The sequence below is a fragment of the Ostrinia nubilalis genome, chromosome 4 (assembly GCF_963855985.1).
Source record: "Ostrinia nubilalis chromosome 4, ilOstNubi1.1, whole genome shotgun sequence".
NCBI lineage: Eukaryota > Metazoa > Arthropoda > Insecta > Lepidoptera > Crambidae > Ostrinia > Ostrinia nubilalis.
The window spans coordinates 7223024-7235283 of NC_087091.1; the positions used below are offsets into that span (position 1 = coordinate 7223024).

Here is a 12260-nt window from a genome sequence, read left to right on the forward strand (position 1 = left end):
TCATCTAAATTACCCAGTAGCAAAGTTTATTCAACAATGTTGGAGCAGTTCTAACAGCGTTCTTGTAATTACGTAACAAAGGTAAACCACTTAGGTCGCAGTTTAAAAAATACACGTTTAAAACAGTTTATTAACCGGGGGCGATTCGGTTAAGAGTTTTAAAAGCGAATTAGACTCACTAGATAGATGACAAAGCGATGGCTCCTACGTATACTGGCGTAAGTGAAAAAAGTAAATTTTACAGGAGAGCCATTTTAGTGGCCAGAACCATATTTTTGGGTCATATCTTCTGACCTACTAAAACGAATTTAATGAAATTTCACATTTAGCCTTAACATGTAATGCTTTTGCTACTGCTGTTATCAATTTTTATATTTTTCTTATATATTTTGAGATTTTACGCATTGCCCTTTTACGTCGTCACATTTCTATAATTTCATGTATATTGTTCAACGTAAAGAGACTTAAATGACAACATAAATATAATATTTTAAGCGATTACTCTCTTTATTTATGCATGTAATTATTTTAATTGTTATCATGTGCTATATCAATAATAAATCAGTTAGAAAAAGTTGTTTAATGTATCGTTATTACGTTTTAACGCAAATACGCCCATATACTGTGCTCGAGATTTAGTTAGGTCTTTTAACATAATGTGTCATATTTTTAAAAACTATAAATAACTTGAAAAAATCGAACTGCCTAAGCGGGAATTGAACCCACGATGCCTTAGGCAGTTCGATTTTTTCAAGTTATTTATAATTTTCAAATTAGTTTGAGATGCGACTCTTAACGCTAAAAATTAAATAACTATATAATGTGTCATAATTTATAAATAAAACAATTTGCTAAATATTTTCATGGCTTTATTTAAGATTTGGATTATAAAAAATATGTATTTATGTAAGCAACTACTCGTATAGATTGACGAATCGTATGATTGGGCTTTATACGTGGCGTAGTTTCGCACATACGCCTATTTGCCTAAAATTTTATTTTGTATCTAATGGAAAAAAAATTTTTTTTTCTTACTGACGTTATAGATTAGAGCAAAATGAAATCATTGCTTAAATAATTGGAAAAAGGCGTAAGCGGCAGTTTCGCCTTTATACGTAGGAGCCATCGAAAGAAAGTCTAGCCCAGGGATGGCGAACCAATAGTACGCGTGCCATTGATGGCACACGCCTCAATATTTAGCCCAAAATTCAGTACGAAATAATATAGTAAAATTATGTGTTTTGAATGAGGGCTATCGTATTTGCCCTCATCAGTTGGCACCACTGTAGACTAAGGTGCTGTCACTCGCCAGTGGCGCCACTCTTGTACGATGCTCCCTCATTGCTAGCATTCAAGTGGCACGTCTATCACCTATATTCACAAACGATGCTTGCTTAAGTGAAGCAGCAAATCGAACGCACAGCGTTGAATAGAGCTCTGTGATTGGTTCGTGTGTGACCCTGTGCGTCCACGCGCATTGTGAGACCTCATAGAATACGGACGTATGAATACATCAAACATTTCTTTTAGAATAATGGCACATTGCTACATAAAGGTTCGCCATCCCTGGTCTAGCCGTTTAAGAACTATCCCAGGTCGCTGAGGCCGACAAGATTAAATTGTCTCACCCGGCTCCGCTCCACTTAAACTTACAATAGGAAACTTCGGACGCGATTATCTTGTTATCTTTAGAATTTATTCTGTTCGGTACTTCCTTATTGGATACAGTGCACATGGTAAAGTATTGTTTCTTTGTTGTTCAAACGTGTTAATTTCGTGTGTGTACCTATATGTTTAAAGTTTGTCATTAATCATGATTGAAATCATCCGTGAAAAAAATTGCCTGTACTTAATATGTCTACTACTATGTCTTCATTAGTATTATCTCAGATAATTATTTATGTGTATTGAGTAGAGTCATAGAGTCCCGTTATTAACCATTTCAGACACAAGTCATTCACTATTGTTTTACTTAACTATCATAATAATTATAATGTAAATATAAGTAATCAAATACATTATTTGTATTATACCAGGCCTGTTCATCTCCGCGAGTTTACATCGAAAACAAAACACGCACGATGGCCCACCTACAGGATACTATTCGACAAGGCCTCACATACGAGCGAACATTGACTCACGCACGCGTATTCTTGTGTATGATGGAAGAAAATAAAGAAAATGGTGTACTAGAAATACTGTGCAGTATTTAACTGCCTAAATAATAATAAAAACACAGAATGTACTTTTTTAAGTTGCCTCAAGACACTGAGAGGTAAATAAGTAGTTAATATTATTCATGATAATTCATGCTAAATCATGTATTTCCTCCGCCATTTTCCGCAGTTTGGCACCTCACGTCACATCATTTTACCGAAGTCAGCCCTATAGCTTCGGCGCAGTGCCGACCACTGACGTTTGTCAACAAAATGGTGCTTGACTCTTGAGACAAATTACACCATATTGTTAATAACATTGAGCATACATTTTTTTAAATACCTTCGCGAAGTAAAACTTCTGTACGTAGTACTTATTATTATTCTGTGATTATACTTTAAAATACATTCTTCGACCAGCGACATCTTTCTCATTCAAATAAAACTTCGGACTTCATTCCGCTTTTATTACTCGCCCGTAAGTGTATTTCATTCGGGGCACACATAGTCCACCGCTCTAAACTGAATTTACAGCCCAACAATTCAATGTTAGTACAGTTTAGAGGCAAAAAACTGGCAATGTCGCTTTACACGAAACGCTAGTTATTTATTAGGGATCCGAACAGTCGACGCGATCACTCTGCGTCCAGAAGCTCGCTAGTGTTGCCAGTTATGGGACTTTAGTAACAATAAAAAAGAATTGCTTGGTTAGATAACAGAAAAATGAAGCTTTGTAAGTAAATAAATGTCCCTTCTTTGAGGGAGGCATATGTTCAGCAGTGGACAGCCACAAATGACCAATTCTGAGTTACACCACCTTTTTTAAACCGTAACAATAATATCCGTTGCTTTTTGTATGGAGTTTTACAGATTTTTGACTTTTGTCAAAGTTAAAGTAACATGGTGCAACTCAGCCGAGAAACGAGAGAAAAATGTAACTTCGGCGTCAAATGTTTTCTTAAACCAAATAAAAAAAGTTGTGCAACTAGGAAAGGTAACTTTTCCTAGTTCAATTTAGGGCTCATTCATCTACTTATTGCAATGGAAAATGAATTGTTGGAAAATAAAATGTATTGTTGCTATAATAGTGCTTTTCCTATGCACGCAGTTGGCAACACTACGCCGCGCGAGCCATAAATCGCGGGCAGGCTCTGACGGCGCAGTCGGCTTCCGGGCTGCACCCTGGACGGCTTAATGAATACCACGCCAGCCTGAAGACCTATTGGCGTGGACAAATACCTGGGTAAGCGACGCAAATCGCTTAAGCAATTAATTTGGAGAACCTAAAACCTGACTCTTGAAAACCTAACTCTCAAAAACCTAATTTTAGAAAAGGTCTTAGCCTTACTTTCGGAAACTTAATTTTGGAAACCTATCTTTTGAAAACTTAACATCAGGAAACCTCTCGTAATTTAAGACACCCAATTTTCAAAAACCTAACTTACGTAAACTAAGTTGTATAAACCTTAGTTTGATTTTGAAAATGGGACATCACAAAGTTTTGAATAACTCTTGTCACACAATATTACATCGATCCTTGAGTACCTACTGTTAATACAATTATGTATTAGAGTTTGTATTTGTAGTTATTTTTATGTAGACGGTAGTTACCTAATTCTTAAAGAAGCCCAGAAGATAACAAATACCGCTTGTTTATATTTCCAATAAACCGAAGAGTAAATCTCGACTATACAAGAACAAATTCAGGTCCGGCTTCATCTCGATAGGCCCTCAGACCCACCATTAAAGATAATGGCTAGGTCGGAAGCTAAAGGACACACACATTATTTACCCCGTCGATGACCATCTTTAACCTAAAAAATACCCGGTGGAATCCTCTTAAGCCTTTATTTGGCCGATGGGAGTCTATTAGAAAGATATTGGTGATAAGTCGATGGTATCTGAGCCACTTTTTCAATTTGATTGCACAGTTTAGCGACGCTTTGTTTGTATTTGTGTCGACTTTTTGATTATAGAATCTAATTCTTCTATGACTTTTGGCCAAAAAAAATAACATCATAATAAAACTTCTTTCTGTGTGATTTTTAAAGATTTGAAATTTAGATGGAAAGAAAGAAAATTAAGTTATTGGTTCAAACAATCATTTTTAAGTGGATATTTGACGGAATAAAATTTGCTGAACCAAAATGTCATCTACTCAGCGTGTATTATGCTCTAAACATGACGCTGGTATTCTGTAGGTGCCACCTTGATTAGTTAATGGAAATATCAGATGAACAAACGGGTCTGGCACCTATTTCCCTAAATTAGAAGTAGCAATCAATCTGATCTTAAACTCATCGTTTTATTTAGAGCGTCATTGCGCCTCATTCTCAGCAGATACTCACTGCCTATCTTAAACCCAGAGAATCTCAATATTGTGAACCTCCACCGCAACTTGGCAGAAAGGAAAAAGTCTTCTTCTGAGAAGTATAAATCGACGTTTCATTGTAGTTTCCTCGACAAGCTTCGAGAAAATAGACAAAGTTACTTACTCTCAATCAAGTTTTTGATGTTATAAATCTGTTAGTACAGAGTCGGAACAGATATTGTTTTTTGAGAATATAGTGTCCGTGTTTTCCACTCGACATGTGGCACACTGAAAACCAGGGTTTTGGCCTTCCCCACCGTGGGCCACGACGGCATATGCCGAGTGGAGTTCCATTGCGATGGGCATCGCTGTTGCGACAGGGTAGTACTGCTCAGTTTACTTTTTATTTCCTTGTAATATAGGTATGTGCTATTTCTGTCTTTTTTCCGTATACCTTCTTTGTCCTTAAATAAGTGATGTTCATCGTAATATTTCTTTCTTTCTTTCTTATTTGCTGCTTAATTTTTAAAGTGGGGCCTTAATTCTAAATGTTTGGGAACCTTTCGCAACGATAGCTTCTAGCTCGATGCAATTTTAATCCTGTCTGATAAAGCTGGTGAGCCCGTGCTTCGTGGAGCACTCCACTATGATAAGTATTATTGGAGACAGGAAATACGGACTTATTTAGTGGGGTTATGTCAGTAAGTCAAGCAGGAAAGTTGGATAAACATCGCTGTACAGAGTTGATTACTTTCTTGGAACCAAAAAATAGCATCTTTAAGGGAAACTAAATAATGCTTTAGAAGTATAATGCTATGATTATGGATAGCAAAGAAAACTAAAACAATATTTTGTTGCAAAATCAAAGTGCGAAGAATTATGAAGCTAATAATTACCTCTATAATATTATGCTAGACAAATTGTTTCGCGTTTTATCTTAACTGTTCCTTTCTCAACTTCCCGTGAAAAACACAAAGCAATGAGAAAAGAGTAAGTACGTAAGCCTAGAATCTATAAAACAAGCGCAAGGATCAAGAGTTAGTAAATCTAAGCTAAGCTGAACTAATGAAATATTAATCCAGCTCGCAGCGGAGTCAGCCGATCCTCTACCTATCTGCTTCATTCTATCGGCGAATAATTTACTTCACTTTGCTCACAAACTGGGTCAAAGCATAGCAGGCAATGTAGACATTCCACACAACAATAGCCAAGTCGACTTGAATTTCGTGAGGTCAAAAATGGCAAGTTCAAAATCCTTTGATCTAACAAAGGTTCTTCTAATCTAACTAATAAGCTGATTTGAAATGATTTCCAGTTATGAATGTGCAGTCCAAACGTCCGATTTATTTTATCTTCGCTCGCAATATGATTTAGATCGCAGCAAATTAAGATTCTTTATTACTATGTAGAAAACAACAAAAATGAAATGAGGAGGAAAAAGACACAATTACCAGATGTTTAAGTACCTACGAGCTAAACAGCTAAAGTTGACGCCCTCTTGTAATTTAAATTCTCTTTATGGTCCTTTTCTAGACATGTTTACAGATTCCACTACGAATGAATCTCCTACTTTGCAAAACCTGAAGTTTGAAAAATGGTAAGTTATTCTTAACTTAACTTGACTGACACGCGACCGCGTGTGTAGATTTCTTTTTTATAATGATGAGAATCTCTACGGCTCTACCTTCGTCAAATATCATCGCCAGTCTCGGTCGTTATGAGCCAAATATTTATATTTAGTGCCTTTAATGACCAGCCTTTATTCGTCTCCAAAACTGTGCCTTCTACTCCATTTCTCTAATCTTACGGCTTCGGATGGATAGCCTCATCATCCTGCCCATTGGAAGTACACCAAGCGTGACGAGCCACGGTTATTCACGTACTCTTTCGGTACTTTACTTTTACACTTACATAAACAGTCTACCTTCAAAAAGGATTTCTTTAGAAACGTTAAATAGAGTAAAACGTTTAGCGGAAAACTTTTCCTTATACAAAGGAGACGGCTTACACAAATACCTACTTGACTTAGAATAGGTTGAATAGTTTTGTGTCGTCCCCTTTCCCAGGATTTCGGCAGCTCTTACCTATTAAAACTATTTTGTTTAGTCATCTCCCTAAATCTTGGCTTTGTGTAGACTTGCTTAATGCTGATTTTGCATGATATGAAACGTATACCTACAAGTTTGGAATAATAGAGACGCTTTTATAACAGTCAATCGCTTTTCAGTTTTTTCTAAGAACACATTTAAGATTTTTACATTTGTAGTAACATTCCATAGTTAAACTACACAACAACAAAAAATACATAGAAGAATCTTATTTTTCAGCGACGAAACGTAAATCATTTGCTAGGATAGACGTCTGTTTTTTATTTTATTTCTGTCTGGCGTTATTTTCCTAATATTTTAACCGGTAAATAATGTCTTTGTTTAACGTCAGCTCTTTGTTTTCTAGTTGACAGTTTAATTCAATTCGAATGCATCTCATTGCCAGGATCGTTTACCAGGAGTCGGAGCAAACGCTGCGTTTGTGCAGCCGATACATTGTACTCTCTTTACTGCTCCGTCCTTTGTTACACTCCTTGAAAATTTAAAATCAGTCCCACCTGTAAATTCAGGGGCGAAGCGGCCGAGATGCCAGTGAATAAATTATTTTCCTACGTATCGAGGTGAGATACCAATATACCGCTGAGATTGGTCGGACAGCCACAAGTATCTCAGGGGCTCATCCCTGGAATAAGGCTGAAAAGAAAACCTATAGCGTGTACACGCTAGGGATGAAAAAGAACAGTGGTTAGGTCGTGTTACGTGGTAAATTTTTCAAGCACAGATTTTTTATTCAGGCTTTAGGGTTGGTACCTCGGTTGTGATTACGATGTTCTTGCGATATAAGAGACGTTTTTGAATGCAATCTGTATAAATACCACCTAAAGTAAGTGTAACTTTTATTCAAATTCCAATAACTTATGATATTCTCGTAAGTTCATGACTACTTAATTTCTGTATTTTTCATTCAATTGCCTACTATTTTTACTTCTTTTTATCTTAGATATTATTCATTAAATATCGTAGGTAAATTAATTTTATTTGATAGGAATATTTATTAAATGCAAAATATTAATTTTTAGATTGAAAAACAAATAAAAGCCCGAAATAGAGTGTTCATAACAACTGTTTTGTAAATAAATTATTCAGAAAAATCTGCGAGCGACTTACATTTTCCTAGAAATGTTGGTGCTTGCTTAATAAACATTTTTATTAAATAAGTATAAGCTTTTCGTTCCACGACATAAAACTAAGGCTATATTCAAAATACTACGATACGAGCTGTAAACAAATCGACATAGGAAGATTAACAAGGGAACTCCTATTTTTTACAGTCGTTTTTTATATTATTATACTGTTGTTTCATTCCACTTATTTCGCTTCCCTAGCAAATCTATACATCTATACTATAATAAGTAGCACTAACTGTAAGTATAATCACAGAATAATAAATAAGTACCTACTACGTACAGAAGTTTTACTTCGCGAAGGTATTTAAAAAATGTATGCTCAATGTCATTAACAATATGGTGTAATTTAGCCTGTCTCAAGAGACAAGCACCATTTTGTTGACAAACGCCAGTGATCGGCACTGCGCCGAAGCTATAGGGCTGACTTCGGTAAAATGATGTGACGTGAGGTGCGAAACTGCGAAAAATGGCGGAGGAAATTTATACATGATTTAGCATAAATTATCATGAATAATATTAACTACTTATTTACCTCTCAGTGTCTTGAGGCAACTTAAAAAAGTACATTCTGTCTTTTTATTATTATTTAGGCAGTTAAATACTGCACAGTATTTAGTACACCATTTTCTTCCATCATACACAAGAATACGCGTGCGTGAGTCAATGTTCGCTCGTATGTGAGGCCTTGTCGAATAGTATCCTGTAGGTGGGCCATCGTGCGTGTTTTGTTTTCGATGTAAACTCGCGGAGATGAACAGGCCTGGTATAATACGATTATTTAAGTAGATGCCATAGTTAAATACGGGATAGCACCAATGATTAAATCTATACTAATATTATAAATGCGAAAGTAACTCTGTCTGTCTGTCTGTCTCTCTTTCACGCCTAAACCACTGAACCGATTTTGATGAAATTTGGCATAGAGATAGTTTGAGTCCCGGGAAAGGACATAGGATAGTTTTTATCCCGGTTTTTGAAACAGGGACGCGCGCGATAAAGTTTTTCTGTGATAGACAAAATTCCACGCGGGCGAAGCCACGGGCGGAAAGCTAGTGTGTCATAAAGTGGTAATAGATCACTGAATTAACATACCTATATTCTTAAATATGTACGTACATCTGTCGCGAACCGGTCTTGACGCATGGGAGGAGACGTGCGGGAGGAATCCCACCACCACGAGCAGCGCGCCGTCCGCCGAGCGCGCCACACACTAGCATGCATACATAGCACGTATACTAATCGTTCGGACCTCCAACTCACGATCGCCATTTTGTATCACCACGTCGCGTATTTTAATACTTAAAACTAATTGTAAACAGCTATTAAACCAGTCCTATCGAAATACAGTCCACTCTTTTATTTAAGTTCCCAGTAGGAAGGACCCTTTTCAACATCAAAATTACTTTTCATTCTAATGGCGCCCTTGAGTTCTAAAATACGAGTATAACACCACAGATAACACTACGCGCTGTCACTTAGATAACGTTTGTTTCAAGTCAGTTTAGTACGAAAAACTTTCGAGTTCGTTTCGTTTGCGTATTCAAAGTGCCATCGAAAAATTTTGTATGAAAAATTAAACAGCGCCCCCTATAGGTCATAAAAAGAAAAAAACACCTAACTTTCGATTTTCTTTCGTATCGAGTTCAAATACTAGGCGTGACGAAAGATGGATTTTGTATGAAATAACGTAGTACGAACCTAATTTTGACAATCAACGGTCGTTTCGTTGTCGTTGAAATCATCGAATGTTGTGTCACTGTCAATTTTGTTGTGAGAAGATTACGTTGATATAAAATTTTACGTGTTTTTGAGGCTTAAATGTGGAGATTATGTGGTCGGCGAATTTATTTCCTTGTTTGGCATCATTTAGATTGTTTAGATGCTTTAAGTTAAGAGATTAGGAAGCATCCCAACAGTGAGTAAAAAAATATATTTTGTGGACATTTTTCCTAATGTTTGTTTATTTCATATCTAATAGGGCAACATAATAAGGAAAAACTTAAATCCTGATGTTGTGATTGTTGCAGCGATACCGCCTCAAAGTCAATAAACCTGCATTTTAGTAGATTTTTTTTATGCATAACAAGGCAGGTATTTGACCACAGTCGCACATGATGTTAAGAGGGATGCAGTCTAGGATGGTACATATCTGCCCTGTAAGATACCTACTTATGTGACAAATTGCCGGAAAGATAGTCTTATGGCAACAAAAAGAGTGTCCTTGGAACACAAGGCAAGTACATAATTTATTCATACATTCTGTCTACTCTACATACCACATGATTTCTTTGTCATTTGATAGATAATAATTATTACAGGTTATATTATGTGCTATGCATTAAGATGCATCCAGTTCATACCAAGGCACTGATGGTATGAAGAAGCATTTGGAATTACTTAACCAATGCTCTCAATACCCCCAACATACTCGGAGAAGTAGGTAGGTACTCATGCCTACATAAGATTTATCCATGAACTATTTTATACAAATGTCATATGCATTCAGTTCTTAAGATCATACAGAACAAAACACAACAGGGTGATTCCATACCTTTGCTCGTAAGTGTTTTAGCCAGAAAGTTTTAGATCTTAATAAACTTATTTACCTAAACTAATAACTATAAAATTAATGTTATAGTATTCTACTCATCAACATTTATTAATCATTACAGGTACCTACCCTACCCAAACCTTACAAAGATCCAGCTCCGGCACAGAATAAGTAATAGAACTAAGGTTCCTAGGCACACTTAAGAAATACCATCAACACTTGCGGGCAAATAGACATTAATGGGATTAAAACAAATTATATGTGTGACAATTTATTTAATAAATACTTATAAAACATTAAACAATATTTTGAATTTCAATTAAAACATAGGTACCTAACAGTTTTAATTTTCTATTAATAGGTATGATACATGATTGGTAATCAATCAAAATTGTTATTCAAATTGCTGAGAGTTTCAATGGCTGGCTGCTCATGGTTTCATATATTATCATCTGGCTACTCGGGTTTCCTCTGTAAAAGAAAAAGTAATGTTAACTAAATACTAATTTAACCATCCTAACAATCAATATGAAAGGGCATAACATTTCAGTTTGTCTAGAGAATGCATAGGTAAGTACCTACTTAAATAATAAAGATTCAATTATTGCAATCAACATACCTTTGACTATTCTTTTCCTGTCTTGTTAGGTCCAAAAAAGTGAGGCTAAGAACTGCAAACCGCTGCACTTTGCCTTTGGACTTCCACTCGCCAAAAGCGAGATCTCGATGCTCTTGCAGGATTTTTGTTAATTTCTAGCTGTTAAATCTTCTCCTCCATTCCATAAAATCTAAAACAAGATAGAATTACAATTATACATATTTAACTACATGATTTAACTAAAAAATCTTTTCACTTGCTAATTTAATTTACTTACCGATGTCTCATCATGTTAACATCGTTAAATGGTCTTTATTTACTTTAAAACATAGCTTTATATTCAAATTATTTTATTACGACTTCTAATAACATTATAAGAGGTTAGAAAATACGTCAAAACAAGAAAAATCCCTGTCTTTTCAATGTCAGACGTGTGTGAGCGTGTGGCTGAGTGTGATTTTACAGTAGAAAAATAGAAGATAGATTTGTCCACCAAATTAATTTATTACAACAGTAGGAATACACAATGGATAGCTCTTTTTATTTTCTATGACACAAGTGACAATCAACAGAACATTGTTTCTATAGCAACTTAAATTTATTCATATTTTTTTTTTTTTTTAAACCTTCCTGGCCTGGAAATTTGTACCATTGGCCGAATACTTGTAAGTTGTCAATATATTCTTTCATGTCGTTAAAATAAAATGTTTGCTTCCAGTTTGCTTCTTTTTATTCATAACGCCGCTTTGCTTGCCAGCTACATTAACAAGACGAAAGATGTTCCGAAATTTGTTTACCCAACAATATAAATATTGATTGGTAATAAATAATAATGGTTTTAAATACTTACATATTAAACAAACAATAACACAAAAACGTATAAACAATTAATGAGGCGTTATGAGCATTATTCATCTTTGTAACTTATTTTTTTAAATTTAATAACAACATCTTAAAATAACGCAGCATGTTTCGGACGGAACACACCATTCCATGTTAAATAAAAAAAAACTTGTAAAATACTCTATGACTCGTCGAAAGAAGCTTCTTGGCCTTGCGTGCCGACGAAAGAAATTAGAAAGTTAAGCTAACGAGTACGATCCTTAATAAAACAAGAATGAACGTTTCGAGTTCGAACTCGAAACGTACAAAAATTCGTCCTCGTCTTGAACTCGAAAGTTTTTCGTACTAGAGGTACTGTACCTCTAGTAGGAAAAACTTTCGAGTTCGTGTCGTTGCGTATTCAAAGTGTCATCGAAAAATTTTGTATGAAAAATTAAACAGCGCCCCCTAGGGCGGCTATAATATAGGGGGCGCTGTTTAATTTTTCATACAAAATTTTTCGATGACACTTTGAATACGCAACGAAACGAACTCGAAAGTTTTTCCTACTAGAGGTACTGATCGCA

General features: G+C 35.5%; 2 long non-coding RNA genes across 2 annotated transcripts in view; both read right to left on the reverse strand.

Moving 5' to 3' along the window:
* LOC135088609 (uncharacterized) overlaps window positions 1-12260 on the reverse strand; it is a 136725-nt gene that overhangs the window by 46043 nt on the left and 78422 nt on the right. The window lies entirely within an intron of this gene.
* LOC135071459 (uncharacterized) lies at window positions 10568-11216 on the reverse strand. Its single transcript, XR_010257255.1, has 3 exons — window positions 11129-11216; window positions 10873-11041; window positions 10568-10724 (listed from the first exon to the last, which is right to left on the reverse strand). It is a non-coding gene; the product is annotated as an uncharacterized LOC135071459 (long non-coding RNA).